The sequence below is a fragment of the Octodon degus genome, unplaced genomic scaffold (genome assembly GCF_000260255.1).
Source record: "Octodon degus isolate 3935 unplaced genomic scaffold, OctDeg1.0 scaffold00144, whole genome shotgun sequence".
Classification (NCBI taxonomy): domain Eukaryota; kingdom Metazoa; phylum Chordata; class Mammalia; order Rodentia; family Octodontidae; genus Octodon; species Octodon degus.
The window spans coordinates 5,328,540-5,353,130 of NW_004524720.1; the positions used below are offsets into that span (position 1 = coordinate 5,328,540).

General features: G+C 40.7%; 1 pseudogene; it reads right to left on the bottom strand.

Moving 5' to 3' along the window:
* Positions 1–7,422: 7,422 nt before the first annotated feature.
* Positions 7,423–9,954, bottom strand: LOC101564121 (annotated as a pseudogene).
* Between the last annotated feature and the right edge of the window lie 14,637 nt (positions 9,955–24,591).

Genomic DNA, 24,591 nt, shown 5'->3' on the forward strand with positions numbered 1-24,591 from the left:
TTAGTGTCCTCTGCACTTCTTATGGGTGGGCTTGGGTTCTGAGATTGCATTTTGTTCCTTCTCTTAATTTTGTGGAGCACTGTCTTCTGACCTTTGTTGTAGATCTTTGTTGTAGTTGTAACCTTAGCATGTACTGAAGTTCAGTTGCAGATGTACAAATTTTGGATTTATCCAGCTGTTCCTGGCTTGTGTCTGGCTGCTGTGCTCAGCTCGTTCCTGCTGCTGCCCTTGGGGGTGAACCTGCTTTGCCCCTCTGGCAAGATTTTCTGCTCCTCTACTAGCTGCGTGGTTCTATCCTCCACACTCTCTGCAGGGAGTGTAGCTGGATGGTTTCACCCCAGACCTGTATGCCAGACCTGAGCTGAGCCTGGAGGGGAGAAGGTGGAGTAGTGGGCAAGGCAGCTCTCCCACACACTCACTGGGTCTGGGCCAGGACTGGGTTTGGGGGTTCCCGGAACGTGACAGAAATTCTTACTCGGCAGGCGGGGCTTGGCAAGTGCTGTGGAGTGGTGGGAGGCTTCCCAAAGGGGTGGAAGTGGGTGTCACCCACTCTGTGCCTGGGCTGAGACCATTAATAGGTCCCGCTGGTGCAGGGTAGCTGGAAGCTCTCCCACACACTCACAGGGCCTGGGCTAGGACTGGGTCTGGGTGTTCCTGGAATGCGGCAGAAATTCCTACTCAGTGCGCAGGGTTGGGGAAGTGCTGCGGAGTGTTGGGGGGCATCCCAAGGGGTTGAAGAGGGTCTCACCCAAGCTGCACCTCGGCTGGGACCAGTAGTAGGTCCAGCCGGCGCAGGGTAGCCAGAAGCTCTCCCACACACTCACCGGGCCTGGGCTAGGACTGAGTAATAACCATTGTTGACACTCTAGGAAATATATATGAAGACGTAATATGTCTGTCTATGCAAAAGCACACACACCCACCCACCCACCCCCCAACACCCCCACACACAAGTGCATTCACACACATACATGCACACAGAGTGTTAACTGCTGTCTGCTCTAGCAAATATAGTAACTGGTGACTTAAACAATACAGTTTGCTTCCTCTCAGTCCTGCCTGAACTCCAAGACCGAGATATTTGGATCTTCACACCAAGAATATGCAGGCTTGGTCTTCTCGAGGCCGTTCTTGTGGGCTTGTCAATGGCTGTCTTTACTGTGTCCTCAGATGGTTGCTGCAGCATCTGAGCACTTCTGCTATGGCTTTATGTATCCAAATTTGTAAAGATAGCAATTAGATTAGGTCAGGGTGACCCTCACACCCCATTCTAACTTTGGTGCCTTCTGAAGTGTCCCTCACTGCACAATCATGTTACAAACAACTGCAGTTAGAACTCCAGCAAATGGGTCAAGGGAAGAGACACAATTCGGTTTTTTTATTTGCATGTTATCATATTAATTTTATTTTGTTGTGTTCTTTTTTATTTTATTTTTTTGGGGGGAACAGGTCTATAGGGTGTGCAGGGTCTCACTATTAGATTGGACTCGAAGTGATCCGCCTGTTTACAACCTCTCAAGATCTGGGATTATAGGCGCAGGCCACCATGCCCAGTCTCAGCATGCCCCTTGGGTGGGGCTGGCACGGCAGGCCTGGGTATCCAATCTCTGGTACCTGTGTCTGCTTGCAAGTACTTTAATCTGCTGAGCTATTGGACAGCCCTCATGGTGTGTTCTTTAAAAAAGAAGAAAATAGTTGTTATAAATTAGCCCCTTATTTTTCTCCTAAGGGTGAGAAATTCTGTCTTTGATCTAGGATAACCAGTATGGTTTTATATTTGTACTGACTATATTCATATATTTTCCTTTTTCTTCCATATTTATACCAAGACAGACCTCTTCTTTTCTTATTTTTTACTTTCTTTTTCTTTTTCTTTTTTTTTCTTTTTTTGCAGTACTGGGGATTGAACTCAGGACCCTGAGCTTGCCAAGCAAGCACTTATTCTACTGAGCTATTTCCCTGGCCCTGAGCTATCTCCCTGGCCCATTTTTTATTGATTTAATTCCTGAAAACTGTATAGATTATTGTTGTGCATATATTTTGGTACTGTATTTTCTAATTGGCCTGTAAGGAAGCTATGCATTTTAAGGCAGTGACTACCAGTTATATTTTTGTTGTTCAAATGACTTAGAAATTTCTTTTGTTTACTGTAATACCCAAAGAAGAGCCAATAGATAATGAAAATGCCATTTCAAAGTGAATATTCTAACTTCTTTTCACACTGTGGTCTTACCCTTGCAGAACTTAGAGAACAATGTTAATCCAAAGAGCTGACAGTGACATTGTTCTTGCTATTGATAGGAAGTCCTTGGGTATGATATCAGCTGCTGGTTCTGGTAAGACATCTTTTCACACGATGATACCTAGTTTACCATGGATATAGTCTTTTTTAATTTTTATAAGCTAGACATTAAACTGTATATGCTTTGTTTTTAATTTTTCAGAATGGCCAGGCATTTTTTCTGTCTTATGAACATGATGCATTACATTACTATGCTAGCAAATATTTACTGTGCCTTACATGCTGGGACTAAATCAAAGCTGTTAGGCAGAATCTTCTTTTGTCCTTTATCACTTTCCATCAAAATACTTACCACAGAACATAGTACTCTGCTTAAGTTGTAAAACATTCTCTAAAAGAACTCTCAAGAAGTTTTCATCCAGTCTAGAAACAAGAGCAGTTGAACACTAGACACTTACATATGTGCCTCTCTACCTTATAGCCTTTGAAATCACCCATGATATTGAATTTTATTATGTATTTTTCCTGAGACATTTTTATTTTCTCATTACTAGTGGGACATGCTATTTTTTAGAACTGCTTTATCTAATTCATATATGATGTAGTTTGCCATTTTCTGTGACATCTTTGTGATGTTTAGAAGCGTCAAGCCTCAGGAAATTGAAGGCTTTCGATATTGCCTTAATGTCACAGGACTTACATGTTCCTTGAGGATTGATAAGCTCACTGTTAAAGACAGGATTTGGGCTGATTCTTTATAGTTTTTGTGCTATTCAGAAGTACTTTATTTTGTTGTTTTAGTTTGCTTGGGGGCAGTGCTACTCTTTTTAACTCTATCAGTGCTGTTTCAGTGACTTGTTTCTCAAGGGTTTTTTGTTTGTTTTGTTTTGGTACCAGGAATCAGACTGAGGACCTTGAGCTTGCCAGGCAGGCACTTATGCTTCTCAGCTATCTCCCCAGCTTTGTGTCTCAAACATATAGCACAAACATTGGCCCCAAATTTAATATTTACTGTTTATTAATGATCACTACATAATTCTTTATATTGGAAAATGAATTTTCACTTTGATTTCCTGCTAGATTTTCTAAGTACAGACTTTACTCATTCCATATATCTCCTTTATAATCACTTTACTTAGAAGTAATTTCTTGAAGTCAACAAACTGTCACCTCTAGTTTCTGGAGGTAACTCTTAGTATAGAGACCCTTCATGCAAACAAATTATTCTCAGAAACTTTAATCCAGAAAACAGCAGCAAGGATCTGCAGGAGGGAGCGATGAGGCCTACTGGAGGTGACACTGACTGAGGCCAGAGCCTACAGGAGTGGCACACTCAGCTTCCCGGCTGCAAAATTCCAAATGACTTGGGAGTTATTCTTTGACAACTCATTGAACCACTGCACACTTGATGGGCCTTTTCAACACTGTGTTCCATATAAAAATGTTTTGGCTGTATCTAAAGCGTTCCTTGTGATTTACTATTAAGCCTTACAGCACACACTCAGCGCACTTGTCTTAAACTGGTCCTTGCAGCCCTACCAATATTCTGTCACTTGTCACCTCTGAAGCAGGCTCATACCATTGAGAGGACACAGTGGGAGTGTTTTGCTTCCTCTACTCACAATTTTTAAAACTATCTCATAAATTTTGACAGTAATATGTTTTCTCAGTGAAGCAGTATCTGCTTGTTTATTAAGTTAATTGTACTGTGTTGGTACACAACAGTTTTTTTCTTCAACTTGCACCACAAACTCCTTCTTGGTGTAGCACATTGCTTAGTCCCAGCCGGGCATGGTGGTGCACACCTATAACCCCAGCATTGGGAAGGCTGAGGCAGGGGAATTGCTGTTAGCTCAAGGCCAGCCTGGGCTACAAAGTGAGTCCAAACCTACCCTGAACTGCACAGAAAACTCTGCCACAAAAAAGGGGAAAAAATGCCTATTACGTGAAATATTATATTTTTCACCCTATTTTATGTGTTTTAATAAAAATAATCTGATTATCTTGAAATTTTTAAGAACAAAGAGGACATGAAAAGTTTAAATTCATCAAATGGTAGGATTAGTTTTAAATACAGTGAGAATGATTTCTTCATAATCACTTGTGATTACAATATTAGTAAAGTATGAGAGAGATGTGTTATATCTTCTTAATGCAATGCCTTAATACTTACATGAGTATGAGCAATTACTTTAATATGGTAAAACATTTTAGATTTTTAGTGGTACATCTCTGCTTATCTTTATTACAAATCTTATCTTGTATCTTATGATAAAATTATTTTCTGCTATTCAGTGTTAGCAGATATTTTGCTTAGATCCTAATAATTATTCACAGAAACAGCAAACAGGCTCTTTTTTTTTTTGTGGGAGGATTGCAAGAAGCTAACTCCAGCATTACTCAGTTCTTGTTTCAGATTGACTGCTGCACCGTAATCCATCTCCAGTGGGTGCACCCGCATTGCCCCACCATAGCACATACTGTATGTAGCTATCTCCAGGGGTCTTGGGGTTTGTTCTCCCTAAAAACCCTAGATTCTTAGATTGCCACCAAAATGTTCTGCACCTTCTAAAGCTTTATTAACACAGTATTTTACTAAATTAAATAACACAAAGCTGGAGACATAGCATAGTTAGGGTTAAAGCTATAAAAATAGGTTTCTATAGGCATTTTCCTGACCATATCTGAAATTCATGGGTTTTCACAATTCTCAGATCCTCTTAAGAATGTAACCCTCACGAATTTTGGAGGCCTTCTGTACTTGTTTGTCTGATGCTGCTATTACTTGTCTACCTTGATTTGGTTTCTATTTGTGTGGTAAATGTTGGCCCGCTCTGCATTTTCAACACTATTCTTTGGTATTCGAAGGCTATTATCTTAGCATATGCCTGAACTAGCTTTTTGTATTCATTTTGTCTTTTACTACAGTAATATGTTCTATTTACATTTAACAGTTGTATGTTTAGGTTAAAACTTTCATCCTTTTTCTTATTAAAAACTCTTGTTTTTATTCTTGTTTTTCTATAGTCATTTATTAGATTATTCAAAATACTTGGTAGACAGCCACGTGTTCAGCCCCAATATTTTCCTGCCCAATTGAGTTGTCCTTCCCCCAATGATTTCACGATGGGTGAAATTCTTTAAAGCTGTTCTTATAAGACAGACACAGTAAAGTGGGTTATACACATAGTAACATAATACTATAGTAGATAAGTTTAAATACAGGAGAAAACTGATGCATAAAATTCATAGCCAACCCAAGGTGTACAGTCTGTCATGAGGGAGCCAGGAAGGACTCCAGGAAGCCTGATTCAAAAGCCCTTTTGCAGGGCTGGCCAAATAGCTCAGGAAATTAACATGTCTTCAAGCAAGTACAAGGGCTGGGATTCGATCATGTGGCCGGCCTTGCTGGCCCCACCCCCAGGGCATGCTGAGCCGGTGATAGAGACTGGGTGCGGTGACACGCAGCTCTGGAGAGGCTGTAAAGAGGCGGATCACTACGAATCCGATCAATAGTGAGACCCTGAGCACCCTGTAGACCCTTCCCTAAAATAAAAAAAAAAAAAAAAAAAAAAAAAAAAAACACCTTTGGCTTGAAAGTTCTATGTTCTGCTTTTGTTCCACTAGTTGGTTCATCTTTAAAAGTATTTTAACTTATACTTAGTAGCATTACTAGCAGTACTAAGTATGGAAACAGAAGCTACTTTTATTACCCTGTAACTTCTATCACTATCTTTCTTCTTGAGAGCCCTAGCTTCGCTATAGATTAAACTTTGTGCTTTGTCTTTTCTGTGTGATATCTGGACCACAAAAAATAACTATATATACTGTGTCGATTAATATTTATTTACTTTTCTGAAATACCCACTTTCTTTTTCTTTCTTTTTCTTTCTTTTTTTGTGGAATCAGGGATTGAACTCAGGCCCTTGCACTTGCCAGGGAAGTGCTTATTCCATGGAGCCACCTCCCCGGCCCCAGAAATACCCACTTATCTGTATTGCCTTTACTAACTTGCTCATTATCCCTCTTGGAATTTTGGTGTGTGTGTGTTGTGTGTGTGTGTTTGTGTGTGTGTGTGTGTGTGTGTGTGTGTATCAAATGAGTCCCAATACTTGATCCATTCTCTGTAGTAAACAATATTTCTGATTTGCCTCAACTAGTTCTACTTTTTAGAATATATTCCTTGGGTTCAGGATGTAGCTCAGCGATAGAATGCCTGCCTGGCAAGTGCCAGGTTCTGAGTTCAATTCCTGGTACAAAAAAAGTAAAAAGAATGTATTCCTTATGTAGCACATAATAGCTATGGTTATCCAAAATGACAAATAAGTATAAAAATATTCTCTCTGTTTCTGTCACCAATTAGCTCAGTTTGAGTAGGAAAACCAGAAATCTTAATTTTTAACTGTGTACCTGGTGCTGGCATACAATAAAATTTGGTATATTTAACTCTTCTTTTACTGTTCTTTTGTGATAATATATTATCACCATTATACAATACAGAGAAAATATTATAAGAAAGACAAATTCAAACCAAAATTCTTTTTTCTATGGAATAGAAAATTTAGGATGATGGTAGTTTCAGGTTTTCTAAAGAAAGACATTTGGAAGAAAATTCAACAGTAGCATGATAATGCCAAAATGCCTGATTTTATTCCAGGAAACATTTGCAATTGTAGGAGCATAAAATCAGAGCCATTTGACAAAAGAAATAAATTATAGAGAACTGCTTAGTTTTCAACAATCAGTCAGACTTGAGAAGAGACTGAAAAACATTTATCATAAATTACAATAGATAACTAAGATGAATAACATCTGAAAAACGAATTATATCAATTCCAGAATGATTTTAGGAGAAATACTAAATGCTTAGCAGTTTATGATATTTGGTTACACTATTTCTCATTGAAGCCGTTACATTGATCTCAAGGAACTAGAGCTTAGTATAACACATATCTAAGTGTAACGTGCCCCTTCATGTTATCTTAGCAGCAATTTCTTAGCTTAGTTAGCTGAACCTTCTTACACTATTAATTCATTTGCTATTTTTTATTACAGGGCCAGATAGTATATATTTTAAGCCTTTTTGTTGTTGTTTTGAAATTACTTTTTTTCTCTCTTAAAAAAAGTAAAAGACACCAAAAATGAAGAAACAGACCCCATGGAATCCCTTCACTGTTCCTTTAATGTGTGCAGCACACATCCTGGCTGACTTTGAGCCACACCCAGAGGAACAGGTCATTCCTGCTGGACTCCATGGGAGGCAGCAGGAGCTCAGGAGCGAGCACACGGCCATGGTCTCTGACATGTTGGGGTAGAGTAGCCCCTCCACTCAGCACAGAGCCACATGCTGACTATATATCTGCTGAAATGTTGCTTCTTTCAATCTGGATTGATGGAACTCGGTAAGGAAGGCTCCCTGAAAGCCTTGTTCCAGGATGGAGGAATTCTTGATGGCAGTGATGTAGGATGAGAACATCTCATCCACAGCTTTCATTAAGTGGGCCACAATAACTGGGCCGGGTGAGTCCTGCTTTGCACCAGAGAACTCGCAGATCTCTGTGGCTAACCAGCAAGTATCCAGGCCATGCTATGCACCCTCGGAGAGGGCTGCTACCTTCCTGGCCACAAACTGGGTGGCATCATCCTCAAAGGCCTTCAACTGCTTGAGCCGAGACACTAGGATCTGCTGCAGCTAGCTGTGAGTATAGGGCTGGAGGGACATCCTGGCAAGGCCCAATTGACTTGACCCCTGGTTCATCATGATCCTTTCAGGCAGATCCATGGTGTTGGCAATGGTCAGGACCACCAGGCGGGCCTCCTTGTGAGTGGGCCAGTCAAAGAGATTATACATGACATCTTGTATGTGAGTCCACAGAAGGTCAAGAGGTCAAGCTCAGCCACAAGCAGGACAGTGGTTTCCTGTGGGGATCCTCAGCTGCAGAATCGCTTTGCCAGCAGTGCTACTGCATGGTTAGCTGGTGTCTTCTGACTCGTCAGCTTCTGCAAGATCTGTACATAGACTTGGTGGGGCTCCGCAAACGTCATGCCATTAACCTCGATGTATTGGAAGGGAGGAACGTCATTAGCTTGGGCTGCCTAGTGCAAACAGCGTATTACCTCATGCACACTGTAGTTTTTCCCATCCCAGGAACCCCAGAGATGTACATGCACCCTCCAGTTTGGTCAAGGAACTTGCTTTCCACAAAGCTGTAGATGTCTTGGAATTCCTTCTCTCAACAAGGAAGAGACTGGCACAGCAGAAACATGCAGCCTGAGTCAGGCCTCCCCCAGCACACTGGACAGCTCCTGGGCAGCCAGGCTTTGGCTGTGGCATGATGTGGTGTTCTAGGCCTGAGAGTCTTTTTTGGTGTCCTGGAGGGATTCTGGACAGATGTCTCTGAGAAAGGAAACAGGTTCCTGGACATATGGCAGGATTTTCTTTTCGGAAGGGGTGGAGTAGAAGCCTCCTCATCCTCACTGCTGGATTCGGAATCCTCTGCTGCTGGCAAGGATTCTTTCTCTTCTTGGTCACTTTTATTGTCTTCTAGAAGTTGAAGCTGCTGCCTAATCTGATTTATCATCAGGAGGGAACTTTTTCTGCAGGTGCGAGGGGACGTAGTAGCAGCTTCATTCTGGCCGTCTGGTTCTTTTGCCTCCCTCTTTTTGCTACACTCTGGTGTCAGAGCCACAAAAGGCAACCCTGAGGATCTCTGGCCTGCCTGACAGGGATAAGGTTTCTCTCTTGACTAATTCTCATGGTTTTCATAGCTGACACTCGGATTCTCAGGATCCTGTGACATTCAGGTGACTCTTTCTTGCCATCTGCACAGTCAAGTCCAAGCACTCCAGTTTTCTTAGGCGCTTTCAGACCTGGAAATGGCGTCTTGATTCCCTCAGGCTGGGATTGCCTCAAATGGGAGGTGGGCTCTGAGAAGGCTGCTGTTCGCTTAGTTTTTCTTAGAGTATCCACAGAAGCCCCGGAAGTGTAACGGGATGTCTCAGGGTCAGGTGTCCTAGGGGAACTGCCCAGCTCCAGCCCTTTCTTGTGGAGGAGATTTGGCACAACCTGGAGGTAGAATGTCCTGATTCTGTCCTTTTGATCATATTTTCTGCTGTGTGCCAAGAACAGTTTTCTACATTGCTAGTTCTGGGCCCCTGGCACTTGGGGCTGTCTTCTTGTAATTTATCAAACTCTGTGAATTGTTCTGGGGAAAATGGTCTGAACTTCTATTCACTCCAGGATAGTTTCACAAAGAATGTTTTCTCATTTTTCAGATGCACCGGGATCACTTCATCTGGTGCTAAAGCCACTACCTGAATGGCACCAATGATGGTTTCAACACTAATAGTGTTGTCACAGGCAGGGTTGTCATACCAGAAAGTCTCCTGTGGGTCAGGCTTCTGCTCAAGAAATGCTGTTTGCAGGGAGCAATTTCACAGAATTGGACAAACCACTGTACTCATGAACATTTCCTGGAATGAAGTTCAGAACCATCTTCAAACAATTCAATCAATTTTGCAACTTACGGGTTTTCACCCTTCCCTTCAGTCAACACGAACTGTCCAACTTGGATGTTATCCTAAGTTCAACCACCTTCTCTTTTCACAGATATTTCTTTTTAGATTTTGTGGCCCAATTTTCAATCCAGCAATGGTCTGCCAACCCAGGAGTAAGTCTTCCTGGTCTTCTGCCCTGTGTTGTAGGATACCATGGCTCCGGGGGCTGACCCTTCTGTGGGCTCTCCACTTCGGGATCTCTGTGGGCTTCAGCAACTACAATCCACCAAACTTGGGCATCTCCCTTACCAGCCACTGGCCACTTGCAGTAAACAAAGCTGATGCCAGGCTAGAACTTGAAAAGTGCAGAAAAGAAAATTTCACGCCAAAGGCTATATTTTAAGCTTTGAAGGGAAGCCAATTTTTGTGGTAATTACTTTGCCATTGTAGCAGGAAAAAAAGCCATAATCAAAAAGAAAAGTGTTGTGTTCCCATAAAACTTTATTTACAAAACTAGCTAGTGGACCAGATTTAGTCCATAGGGCTAAAACTCATGCCAATGAAGGAGTGTTATTTTCTTAGTTCTTTGACTACGTCTTCTCTCAAGTTCTATTTTTGTTGCCAATCCCACTTGTATACCTAGCAAACTACTAAAATATGCAAAGCCTATGGTAGGAGAGAAGACATCCAGTAACAGTCAGAAAGCAATGGTGTTAGATCTATTTTTTTCTCCTAAATTATTAGAAAACTTTAAAGAACAGACTGGGTCACAATTTCAAGTCATGAGGATTTGGTAAATATTTTAGGCATTTCTTGCTATTCAAGAAGAAATAGTACCATGTGAACTATTACTAAAAAAATTCTGGATAAATTATTCTTTATCCAAAAGCTCTCCCTAAAATATGTATAATCTGATGAAGAGTGTTGCATAGTTTTGTTTACTAAAACCACAATGAGAGTGTCAGTGAGGCTATATAAATATTTATCACTTAACTATTAACTACACTATGTAACATTAAACAATCCCACGGTACATATACAAGAATACAGAAAAGGGTCCGAATGTTGGATCACCTGGGGCTCTGGGCTGGCCTTGACTGTCAGCAGCCACACATCACTCAGATTTTCAGGATCCTCGTTTGCTACGGTTAACAGTGCCTCCAAGCACACAAGACCATTTCTCCACCAACTGACTCGTAAGGGGCAGGGTACTTCACACCAGCACCGTGTTGTTCTACCAATTATCCTCTAATTCATGAACAGTGCATTTGAAGAAGAAAAACAGTACATTTGGTGGTTTTTTTCTTCTCCATCTCAACCACATGTCGTTTATATCATTTATCTACTGTCTCTTATAAATTTAGGAACTCTTTATTAGCCAGAATAATTTTTTTCTCCCTTTTCGAACACTGATTCTTTCCAGATTACAGTTTAAGCATCCTTTTTGGAATCAACACACAGAGAACAGGCAGAGAAATGCCTCCTGACTGAAAGAAGAGAGAATCGTGCACACATTATAAAAGTAATTATTCCTCTTGCTGCAGAGTATACAAAAGGAAAAGTGAGGCCAAAGAATTAGCCAAAAAGAAATTTGTTGCTGCCGTGACCCCGTTAGATACCTGTTGAGACCTTTTTCTTCCAGTATCATTTGCAACTAAATCTCAACAAGAAAGAGAAATCTAAAGAAACAGTGGAAAATAGGTGAGATACGTGGATTTTCTTTTCCAGTGTCACTGTAGCTGTTATTCCCTGGCAGCTTAATTGTAACTAATTAGAATCTAGTTAAACACAAACCCAGCCTTAAACCCCTCTGCTTGCTTTTGCTCCCTTGATAGTCCCACTTTGTGTTTATTTCTGCACAGGACAAGGGAAGACTGAGTTCTATCATCACTTTGAAGCTTACTTTTATTTGTTTGTTTCTATTTTAAAATAATTTGCATGGATTTTGACATTGTAGCAGGGACTGCGTGAAGCGCCGTCAGCGCCCAGTGCCCGGGGTGCTGCTGTATGGACTGGGACAGGACCCAGCCCGCCACCTACCCCAGCAGCTCTAATTGCAGGATGGCCAGAGGGGATCCATTTGGGCTCTAATTAGGTCACTCCACTCCCAGCTCCTGTGAGTGTGTGTAATTATAAATTAATTTAAAATCCCACTGTGAGAAGAGAAATTCCCTGCAATATGAAAGGGAAGACAAAAGCTGCAGGAAGTATGTCATTTAAAACACTTTTGGGTGTTTCCTTCGAAACAGATCCTCAAACCTCGTTTTTCCACTACTTTTTCCTAGTTTTAGAAGTTTTATCTCTGTACCTTCAAATTGTGGGTCATTGTAAAGTTAGACTGCAATTTAAGGTTTTGATGCTTCCTGCAAAGTATTCTTCGGGGAAATAAAATGCAGAGACCAGCCTTCGGGTGGTGGTCACACATTAACTCTATGTAGGTCCCAAGAGAGACACATTTCCATCCCAAGAGTTTTAGTCTTTAGAGGGCCATATTAAGCTCTTTAAACACTTATCTTTCTGTTTTTCACAGTACAGCATACTGCGTGTTATAGCAGATAACTGAGACATTAAAAAACCAAACGCAAGGGCAGGCCTGATAGCTCAGCAGACTAAAGCATCTGCGTAAGCAAAGCGCAGAGGCCCGAGTTCCACCCCCAGCTTGCTGTGCAGGGCCGGTTCCCGGGGCACGCTGAGACAAAGACTGAGACTGGGCGTGGTGGCGCGCGCCTATAGTCGCAGCATTTGGGAGGCTGACAACAGAAGAATCCCTAGGAGTCCAATCTGTGTAGTGAAACCCTGTAGACCCTGTCCTAAATACAGAAAACAAAACCAAAAACAACGAGGCACTACCTGGCTGCCAGTGTAGATACTGCACCCCTTCTCTTCATCTCGCTGGTTGAGCTGCTATTGTCTTTGCCTCACATCATCCCAAACCATGGTTAAGTGCATTAACCTGCTCAATTTCAGAGACGTAATACAGGTAAAGACATGCCTATCTGACAACACGATGACCTCAACTAAGCGTCTGAAGCAGTGTTTTGATTCGCGAGACTTCCCATTTCTGTCGGGGAATCAGCGTCTTTTGTGAATTTGGGAGAAAATGTGCCAGGTGCAAAAAGACAGCACGCAAAAGACTTAAACTACATGTATAAACTTTTCAGTTTCTAAATACTGAAAAGAGTCAGAGAAGGTTCTTTACCATCAAAAGAGGGGCATGTCATTTCCCTTAGACGAATCGGATGAAATCATTAAAATGTCTACAGAAATATGCAAGTTGACCTTCAAAATCTAAATTATTTTATCATTTTACAAAGACCCTTGGTTTTTCTGACATTCCACCTGTAGGCTGGTAAGGGCTATCATAATATACTTCTAAGTTGTTTGTGTCCACTTTCTGGGATGTTAGTTTTCTTTTTTGCAAATGAAAAAGAAAAGATGATGTGCCCAAAGCTGACTGGAGCTGTAAGTAGAACCTTACTAGGTAAACAGAACTGAAGGATGATCAGCCAGATGCCGTACTCCATCCCCTGGGAAGCTAAAGGGGCAGGAAAGTCTTTGATGAGTGTTGCAAGAGCTTACCCACTACCTGCAGCGCTAGATTTAGGAGTCTCTTCTAGTATCTGTTCACAAAAGATGATTTTGTTGGCCATTCAAAAAGGTATCTCTCTCCACACACTGTCTGAATATATTTCACACCAACAGACAATCCTCTGAGTAGGAGTTGATGAATCTGTCTCTGATCAACTAAGCCTAGTTCTTAACTTGTATTTATGTGATAACAAAATGAAAGTAAGAAATGGAGTGCTATTGTAATCATTCCTATCATCCCTGGCTTTTAAACCAGGATATCCTATCACCTTAGTAAGTGGTAAGGAGAGCTTTAAGTATGCATAGAGGAAAAAGATTCATAAAATACAAAATTTCATAGTCTTAGATTTTATACTTTATTTGTTTGTTTGCTTTGTGGTACCAAGGATTGACTAGATTTTATACTTTTTTAAAAATCATAATTTTCATGTCTCCTGTTTAAGCTTTTAAAGACAATTGTATCCAATTCACAAATAACACTAAGCCATGTATTTTATGGGAAACAACCCTAATCTATAGCTTCAAGTTGCTACCATGCATGAATTGGATAACCTGTACTATAAGGGAGCAGATGTTAGCTATTTGAGGCCTTGTAGGCCACACAGTCTCTGTCACACACACTCTATCAAGGCAGCACCAAATCTGCCATAGATGATGCATTAAGAAATGACCCCTGCTGTGATCCAATAAAATTTATTTGCAAGAACAGGTGACAGGACAGATTAAGGATGCAGAACACTATTTACTAATCCCAACTTTATACCGTGGAAAGAACAGGTGCATTTTCTACGTCTCATCTAGAACACATATGTGAAATTATTTTTCAACACAATAATTATCTTTATGCTCTCCACCTGACAGAGCTCTAATCTTAAATGTCCCCAAAGATTCAGGTGCTAAAGTCTTGGCCTCCAACTGATGGTGTTGTTGAAAAGCTGTGGTAACTTTAGGAGGTAGAGGTTTCTGCAGTTAAATCAAGGAGATGTGCCAGTAAAGGAGAGGGGGTCCCCCTCCCTTCCTCTTTTTCTTAGTTTCCTGGCTACCACAAAGTGAGTAGACTTTCCTTCCATGTCCTAGCACCATGAAGTTCTACCTCACCACAGGTCAAAGTAATGGAACCCAGAAACCATGGACTGAAGTCCTAAAACCATGAGGCAAAACAAAGTTATCCTTTGTTTGATTACCTCACATATTTTGTCACAGCAACAGAAAGTTAATATACCACCTACTTGCAATATAATTGTATTTTTTTCTCCTTCTTTATATGTGTGTGTGTTTGTATTTGTGTGTGTGTTTACAGATAAAAGCAAAGTTCTGGAAAACTAAAGAAGGCTGTTCTGCACAGCTGTGTCTTCTGAGCCATTCCTTCATACATTTGACTTTTTAATCTTACTTATTTATTTATTTGGTACAGAGTCTCCCTACACAGGTTGGACTTGTAGTAATCCTCCTGTCTCAGCCTCCCCAGCACTGGCATTACAGGCATGCACTACCACACCCAGTTTGGAGGCCAGCACAGCACACCCAGGGTTTTAGGGCTGGCATGGCATTCAGTGCCAGGTATCTAACCCAGATCCTTGTGCTTGCCAGGCAGGCATTTAGACCATTAAGCTATCTCCCCTGCCCTAAGGTTTTTCATTAATACACCTGGTGAACTCACTGGACATCAAACAGCAAGGCAAGAGTCACTACAGCTGTGTGCACAGTGTCCAGCAGTTATGTCTCTGTTCTCCTTCAGACTCCATTCTTTGTACCCATTGTTAATATACAAGCCAAGTTCTAGGACAAATCAAATTAGACAGTTAATTTGAGCAAATGTGTTTTACCAAATTATACCTGGAAAGAGAGTAGAGAGGGATAAAATAGTGTATGGCTCAAGTAAAGCTGCTCATTTGTCTCTAATCAACTTCATATTTGGTTGTCTACATTCCACGCTCCCAACCGTTGGTTAAGAATTTAATTATTTAATGAAGGAAGGGCTCAGAGACTGAACAAATTTATTTGACATATTTCTGCATTATATCTAAGATGCGTCTTAATGTAAGTAAAATTATTCCAGACAACTGGAAACATTCACTTATGGTTGTTGAAAAGCACTGTGAAATATCTTTTTCAGAGTGACTGACTCAGCAGCTATAGAGTTCTTATAGCCCAATGCATGAGTAAAACAACCATTTCCAAATGTGGACTGTTCCGAGTGCATAACTGACCTGGATAGATTTGAACAAATTGGCTCCCAAAGTGCGTGAGTGCATTTGGAATCATAGCTTTCCCCCTTCTCTATCACATACACTGAATGCCATTTTCCTGTGGACACCTAAAAAAGTGTTAATTCTTCTTAACATACCACAAAATTCATGAAATAAAACCACCTGATTTTGCTAAATTACATGATCAATACTCTCAGAGCATGGACAATAAATTTTAAAACAATTACAGGTTATGACAATTTCATAATGATAGGGATATGTGCCCACACATTGTTGATGATCTTCCACTGCTCAGCCTTCTGTGTGCACTGGTATTTGGGACAGTTTTTTAGTAAGCTGAGATCTGAAAGTCTCTATTTCTTGTCTCTTTACCTAGCTAGATTCAAAGCACAGAAACATAACAGGTTTGAAACTTGTGCAATTATACAGAACAGACAACAAATAAACACTCCTCAGTGCGGTCGTGAGTCAGAAGTCTTCTGCTCTACAATTCGTTCTTGCCTCACACTGACTCCGCTCATCTACCTGGTGAATGAATTCTCCCACCCTCCCACCAGCCTCCTGGTCCACTCGCAACAGACTTAGGTGGTCAGATTTTACTCACTGGGCAACTCAGTTGTGTAAATATGAGGCAGAAAGAGCAAATTTTGGGCCAAAAGGCCCTGACACAATCTGTTAGAATCACTGCTAAAAATTTTGTTGTCTTCATTTTACGTGTCTAGCCAGTGAATCAGTGATATGACTCACTTTTTTCCTTTCTTTTCTCTTTTTAGTTTTTCATGTAATTAGTACAGGGTCTACAGGGTCTCACTACATAGAGCAGACTCATAGTGATCCTCCTGTTTTCAGCCTCCCAAGTGCTGGGATTACAAGTGTGCACCACCATGCCCAGTCTCAATCAAGTCAGAGTGCGCTTGTGGGCAGAGTCTTCATGGCATGCCAGGGATCAAACCCCGGCCACTGGGCTTTGCCTAAGCAGGCGCTTTAGTCCACTGAACTATCTGGCCAGCCCTCATGACTCACTTTTTTCTTTTTCTTCTCTAGTCAACACCAGTTTCTTTTAGCCCGCTACAAATTTCTCTCCTTTTCTGAAGGTTGAGTGCTTGGGCTATCTCAGCAGCCAAGACCTGAGAGAGGCCTTTCACCAAAGATCTCAAGAACACAAGCTGCAATGATTTAAAAACTGTAGGATTGCAGTGTGCACATGAATAAGGTTATGTTATGACTTTGCTTCTCTGCCTCCTTCACAAGGAAAGAAATTGATTTTTTTCTAGCGATTCTGTTTTTTGCTTTGTTTTGTTTTATTTTCCCCTAGATTTGGAGCAGTTCATGTCAACTAGGCATAGTTTTAAGATTGGTGCTGGTTTTATAATAAGGGCTTATGGACAACATTGGATGACTAAAATTGGGAAAGAAAAATAATGTGAAATGCCATTTTTTATATTGTAAGGATTTATAAATAATTACTATTTTAACCACCAATTAACTCCCCTAAGCAATAAAACACTGTAGGCCTGTGCTTATTAACACTATATTTTGTGTTTATAGAGATTTGCTCTTCCTGCAAATAACAACTGTGGTAGAAATCTGCCATACAGAATTACAGCAAGAGGAAAGTGTCAGAGGAGCACCAAGAGGCAGTTTTCTATCATCTAAAGGGAAGCTTGTTGACTAGTTTGTCTCAAAAATATATCTCTGTGATGTGTGCCATGAATTTTCTGCGTTTCTACCCAACAGAGAACTCTGCTTTTAGCTTCATTGTGCACTGAATTAAATGAATGTTCAGACATATGAGCTTTTCAACTGAAATAACATAGCTTTGATAGCTACATTAAATTCACTTCCCAGGGCAAAATCTATGAGCAAATAGATACCAATTCTGAATCCAGGATTAGAAGGAATTGGAAAGTGGACCAAGAAATTAATGTAATAAGACTGCAAAAATACAGAGGAAAATAAGAGGATGTTTTTTAGCTGATGACTATCAAGGATGACAGATAGATAAAAGCTCTGAAGAGACTCCAAGATAACTTCCTCATAGTATGAGTAAAATCATGCAGACAGTGTGGCACCCTGCAATCCTGGGTCCTTCCTGTCACCCTGTGAGAGCAAGTGATAGCAGATTGCTATCTCAATTGCCAATAGTCACTTATGTGGGTTTGTTTAGAGTGAAGCAGCTATCTCAACTGAACAAAGTCAACATCTTGCATTAAATTTTATTTATTGTCTTACTACCACAGATGTTTTGCTCAGCTTTTTCTCCTCCTCTTCATAGTTCAGAATAATCTAGACCACATTGGAGAGACAAATGTGAAAATTTTTCAAGTTAGAAAATTAGTACAGTACCTGAAACATTAATGACATTGCTATGGTAAAGTCAGCAGAAGTTACCACATTTCATTTTCTACTCTATGTTTTCAGCAACCTACATAAAGCATCTGAAAAAGTGAGAGAGTGAGGGAGACATCAACAACATTCATGAAATTATCATAAATATGATATTATCAAAATACTTGCACAAATTTGATAAACGCAAATTTGGATAATTACACATTCAACCTTGAGTAATAGTGTATCCTCAGATGCTACAAAATTACCTGGGTTTGTCAATTTCATGTATAATTTAATCAATTTTTTAATATAAAATTGATGGTATGTGGGGCCAAATAAAGGAAGACACAACTGGCTGTATTACTATTTCCATTCAAACAAATTAAGAAATACAAATAGCCAGTGAAACTATACCTTATATATTAAGAAACCACACATGGGCTAGGGAAATAGCTCAGCAGTATAAGTGCCTGCCTGGCAAGGGTAAGAACACAGATTTGATCCCTGGTACCACACGCCATGAGAGCCCCAGAACCCCACCAAAGCTGGGCATGGTGATGCACGCCTGTAATCCCAGCACTAGGGAAGTTGAGACAGGAGGATCACTGTGAGTCTGAGCTGCATAGTGAGACCCTGTAACAAATAATAAATAAATAAATAAATAAATAAATAATTTTTAAAAAGAAACCACATACTTCTAGCTCAGCTTATGTTATACAAATTGGTATTTGAGGAGAGGAGGAAGGAGGAGCATGGGAAGGTATTAAGTAATTCATCTAAGAACAGCAAGAGACTCAAGAGAAGGCTAGCTATTAAGGAAGCTGGAGGCATTCTACCAGGGCAGAATAACCCAAGGCCACCTTGAGGATCCCATTTGCCTTGAGAAGCATATTCAGTGATTTTGTTACAGGATTGAATGGATGCAAAAGATTCAGATTATTCAGATATTCCTATTAAAACCTAAGAGGCCTCAGAATACCTCTAGAATACTAGGAATGCAATCGATGCTTTACTCTACTAAGAGATGATGATGATAACAAAAGATATGAATCGCATTAGAAAGCGAAAGCCGAAATGCAAACTTGGCAGTGCAGCATAGGTATAGGGCAGTGAAATATAATTCACCCAGGCTTCTCTGCCAGTAATGAATTTTAACACCAGACATGTAGCTAAGTGTCTTATCTAAGGTCATTTACAGGGGAGTTGTAAAAGATCCCTGGAGCACTGGGGATATAAATTAGTGCTAGAGCACTGGCCCAGCATGCACAAGGCCCTAGGTTCATTCCTAACACCGTAAAAAGCAACTAAACAAATCCTGGAAAAACATTCAAAATGACTCATCCCCTTTGCTATCTGAAGGAGGAAATGTTTTGTTCATTGATTATGGTTAGACCTGTGCTTACCAGTAATTTTTTTCCTTAGTTTTATCAGTGGTAGGGACAAAACCCAGGTCCTCACACCCTTGAAGCAAGTGCTCTCCTCCAAAGCTCTGTTTACTTCCAGATCCCTGGCCAGTAGTTTAAGTCCCTCAGTCCAAGACTCAGTCCTGCCAGCCTCAGAAACTAAGTATAATAGATATAAGAGGATTTTTTCCTTTAGGACCTATTTTAGCTTCCATCACTATGAAAAACACCTGAGAAAAACAACCTTTTAGAACAAAAATGTTAGTTTGATTCATGGCTTAAAAGGTCCAGTTGCAGACCTGTTGCTTTTAGGCTATTGGTGAAGGTGCCAGATGACAAAGGTAGGGTGCGGTGGCAGGGCAAATCCACTCATTTATGGCAAAGGAAACAAGAGGAAGAAGAGGCAGAGGCCACGATCGCACTGCCCGTGACGGCACAGTGACCTGAAGACCTCTCCTGGGTAACACGTCTTAAAAGTTCCAGGGCCTCCTATGGGTGGTAATTTTTTAAGGGGTAGGGCTTTGCTAGGCTTCCGAGGTTCACCCCTAACTCCTGGGCTAAGAGAAGACCTACTATAAGTTTATTGGCGTGGCTATGGTGTTGCTTTTTCACCACAGTCACACCAGTGAATTTGTAACAGATCTTCTCCTTGTAGAACTAATCTCTCCACCCAGACCTTGCCTAGAGTGGGGTAAGAAGATCACTCATTCAAGTAATGAGGAAACACTGCATTAGGACAGCCAGGTATCTTCATCTGAAGCTTTTCCCTAATACATGCATTAGAATAATGAATTGCACAGTCAAGAGCTCTGTGAAAACATTAATCTTGCTTGAAAAGTGTTACACACTAGACCACCAGGAGCCCTTTGTTGCCAAAATCCAGAATTTGAGGGACTGGGTGAAAAGCTTGGGGAGGGAAGAAGTACTGGCTTCTGCAGAAATGGAGGAGGATTCTTGCTTAGGAACATAGAGAGCTCCTGCAAGGAAGAGTGAATGGTTTGTAATGTGTTGTGAAAATCCTTAAGAAAACCTAGCCTATTTTACAATTTAGCCTCAGGCCAGATCTGATCCTATGATGTCCTTCCTTCCTTCATCAGGAGGAGCACCTTCCTTTACAGCTTCCTTTTCTCCTGGGGAACAGGGGATGTACCTGCTTTCTTTTCCCAGGAAGAAATTCACAGCTTGGTGCAAAGGCTAATTATTTTACTAAGGCTGTAAATCCTAACAGTTACTGTGGAGTTAACTTCATGGAGAAATAGAACCATTTAGCTGCAAAAAAAAAAAAAAAAAAAAAAAAAAAAAATCTATAACCTAGTTTGTGCACAGCCCCTGGGCAATAGGGGCCCACTGACAATTCCAAGTGGTAGTGTTGACCTTTTTCCTGCAGAGCTTTAGGTAAATAAATTTAAAAGCTTCTCTTTTCAGTATTTAACTATCTTGTTATGCAGAAAACATTCTTACGCACACACACACGTACACATACACATACTCCTTCTGGTACAAGTGTAACCAATTTCACTTTGGTGGTCAAGTGAAATCGGATCAATTCTTTGGGAGAGGGTGAACTCCAACGGTTCTGTAGCATATCCACAGTGTCCCGTCCAGCAGGTCAGTCAACGAAGGTCACCTGGGAGAGGAGCGGGGAGTTGAGGAGGGCACAAAGGACAGGAGACGAGAAAAATGGAGACAAGACAGGATTCTGACCAAGTCTCGTTTATTCAGGGCAGGTGCTGGGTATATATAGTGGAGGCATAGGGGAATGACATCAGCGGGTAAAAGGCACGAGTAACTAGGCAACCAGACTATGACAGGAAGTCCCACCTCAGGGCCATAGCAGGAGACTTATGGGAAGTAGGCGGGGTAAAAAGAACTAGGAACTTAACTCAGCAGTGGTAGGGGAAGAGGAAGTCAGCGTCACTAATGACGCTGATGCACCAAGAGAATTTTATAGGTCAGAGGCCCTCAAGTGACCATTAAGGGATATGTGGCACAGAGTCATGATGTGGCAGATTCACAGGATTTAGAAAGACTCACTTGCAGTAGTATTGGAGGCCTGGATTTATTGTGCCTCCCACACCACAGTACTGGGAAAACCCTGCAAGAACATTTGGTTCATCTTCTCTATTTTGCAGCTAAAAATTAAAATGTAATTATGTACATTGACAGGGCTGCAATTAACTCAATCAGAGACCCTAGGAGGTTTCCTCATAGTCAATATAAATAACGCCACCTCATCAAGTCCTGCCCAATACAATGGAAACTCAAACAACACTGAGCAGGTTTGAGCAAGAGTACAAGTTCCTGGACTCTGATCTTGGCTCTGTCACACACTTCCTACCCATGGCAAGTTCCTTTCTCTGTCCTTCAGTTTATCTGTAGAGCAGTGAGAATATTAGAGCTCACCTGAGGGAACTGCTATGATGATTAAATAACATAATAATAATTAACCTGGTTTGATGTCTTTAGCACTTTTCTAAATGCTCTATCAGTACTAACCTAATTTTGAGAGCAAATTTTGAGGTAGGTACTATTGCTCTTTCATGGATGAGGCAGGCAAAGAACTTATAAAAGCCTAAAGTCTGCAGTAAGTGATCAATATACCTTAGCGTTTTGCATCATCATCAGAAAAGTGTTTGAGTAGATTGGCTTTCCCTTATGTTTTTTCTACCCCAGAGCAGCTGGGTTGTCAGCTGTTTTCTGACAAGCTCAAAAAAACAACACATTTTTAAGAATCTCATCTATACAAAAACAAAAAATGAAACTACTACTCAAAGAAAACTGCCCACGGTCTTCCAAAGCCAAATGAAAATAATAGTGGTATTACCCATTCTTTGAATTCATATCCATGAATTATACCCCTTTGATTAAGTATACAAATAAAGAAGGAAAAGTTTTCCCACTCACAATGAAAAGATATCACAGGAATTTCAATGTTATTACAGCATTAAAATTCACTAGATAGTTGACATTCTTTTGGTTTTTTAGACATGGTCTTGGGACCCTTAATTGTTCACTAAGAAAGCAGCACAAACCCAGCGAGGCTCCCTGTATGGTCACCCGCTCCTTCCTCCCAAAACCCTCAGGATGCATCTGCCACAGTTGTGAACTGGTCACTCTGAAGGGATGGGGGTAAGACAGACAGAGTTGATAGGATTTCCGAATACCACCCCTGCTGGCTTTCGTTCTTGCATATGTGGCTGTAGCCCCAAATGCACAAGGATTAGAGGTGCCATTTCATGGCCATTGTAAGCCAGGATCTAACAAAAACTGAGAGTCAATATACCATCACTTGTCTGACATGACTCTATCAAAAAGGAAGATGCCAGGGTCAAATCAGACAGTCCCTTCTTAGGGAGGTTTTTCTATGCCCATTCAAACTGTCAGACAGTCTTATGGGAGAATTTCACAACATCCAAAACTTACTTCTTACAAGAGAACAACTGGACTTCCTGACAAATGGAGAAGTGCTGCTTTGAGTGGGTGGGTGGACCTTAAACATGACTGGAATCCCAAAGAAAGATGAAAGGATTAAAATGAATGACACCGCCCAGCCAAGCCCAGATGACATCTGTTTCCGAATACTTATCCCTACCTAGCATATAATGACTTATGCTAGAAAAAAAGGAACTAAATTTTATTTTTCTAAGACTGATCAATTTCAATGTTTGTTTTCACAAAGAAGAAACAACAAAAATGTATTGGATAGTCTGCAGAGTATGAAAAGAAGGATTCTTCTAAGACACAGAAGTTGCATAATAATACATTGCTTACATTTATTGAACATCTATTCTCCAGGGAAAGTGTTCAATATTTCACATGTTTTGTCTCTTTCATGCCTTTAAGCAAAACATAAAAATATTATGTATAAAGAACTAAAGGGCACTGTTTACAATCACAGAACAACAACAACAAAAAAATCACATCATGAGAATTTAAGTTTTTCTCACAGTGATTCTGATGGGCACATTCTCCTCTCACTGCCCACCAGCTAAGACCCATGCCACACATAGGCTGGATAGTGTGATTGTCCAGGGTTTCACTGTCCCAATGGAGAAGCAGTATTTTTGAATGTTTGAAATTTGAAAATGGCCTGTCAAGTGCATTTCTACAAAATTCTCAATTTCAAACAGTATGAATACTTTCTTGTGAAGGCTGAAGAAGCAAAGTCAGTTGGTAGATAACAGAAGAATTGAAAAGTTAGTTATTAGGTTATGCAGCAAATACTGGAGTGGAATCTTAAAACTTCTGATACAGAATGGGAGCAGAATATCAAAAGTTGGAACTTAAACACATGTTCTTAATTTGCATGCCTCTTGTTAATTTCAGAAAAGTGCCTCATTGAGCCACACAAACCAGGACAACTTTCTAGCTGATCAACAACACTTAAGCTTCACTTCTCACCATTGGAAATCCTGGACAATTCAAGAGTGCTATGATTTTTTTTTTTTTTTTGTATCATTCATCACTTGCTATCTTTAAATTTCTTAAAAAACTGATAAAAATGTATTTTCAAATGATAATGAGATTGACAGGTAAAAATCTTCAATTTTTTGTACAGTGTTTCTAAGAAAGTGCAGAACAGTTTGCATTAGTCCAAGTATGTCACGTGGCCCGTGTAACTGAGATAGCAGTGCCGTTCACTGCTTTGGTCCTGAGGGAAGCTGAAGCAGCAAGGCCTGAGAAACTCCTCATGGCTTCCCTAAAACATGGCTTATTTTACTGCGAGCATTAAGAGGGACACAAATCCTTATGTCTCTTATGATAAAAGAAAAAGAAGAAACCCTAGAATTACAAGTCTGAATTGTCTTTAGAGCAAATTTAAGACAAATAAAGAATATTTTGAAGCAAAAGCAATAGCTGGTAGGTAAAAATAGAGAGCAGTATTGATGGGAATGAATACAAGGAATACAAATCAAAGGAAAAATTTTAAAGTCGAACAAAAGATGTATTTGATAACCCTTTTCAGTATCACTTTGAAAAATAGTGCAAAAAAAAAGAAAGGGGAACCGGGCCGGGGGGAAGGGGGGGAATATAGCTCAGTGGCATAAGTGCCTGCCTGGCAAGTGCAAAGTGCTGAGTTTGATTCCCAGTACAGCAAAAATTTAAAAAGGGAATGGTAGGACCAGCCTGATAGTGCAGTGGACTAAAACATCTGCATAGGCAGAGAGCAGGGGCTGGGCTTCGATCCATGCCAGCCGTGCCTGCGGGGAGCACTGAGACAGCCACTGAGACTGGGCATGGTGGTGCACACCTGTAATCCCAGTGCTTGGGAGGCTGCAAACAGGAGAATCACTATGAGTCCGATCTACATAGTAAGATC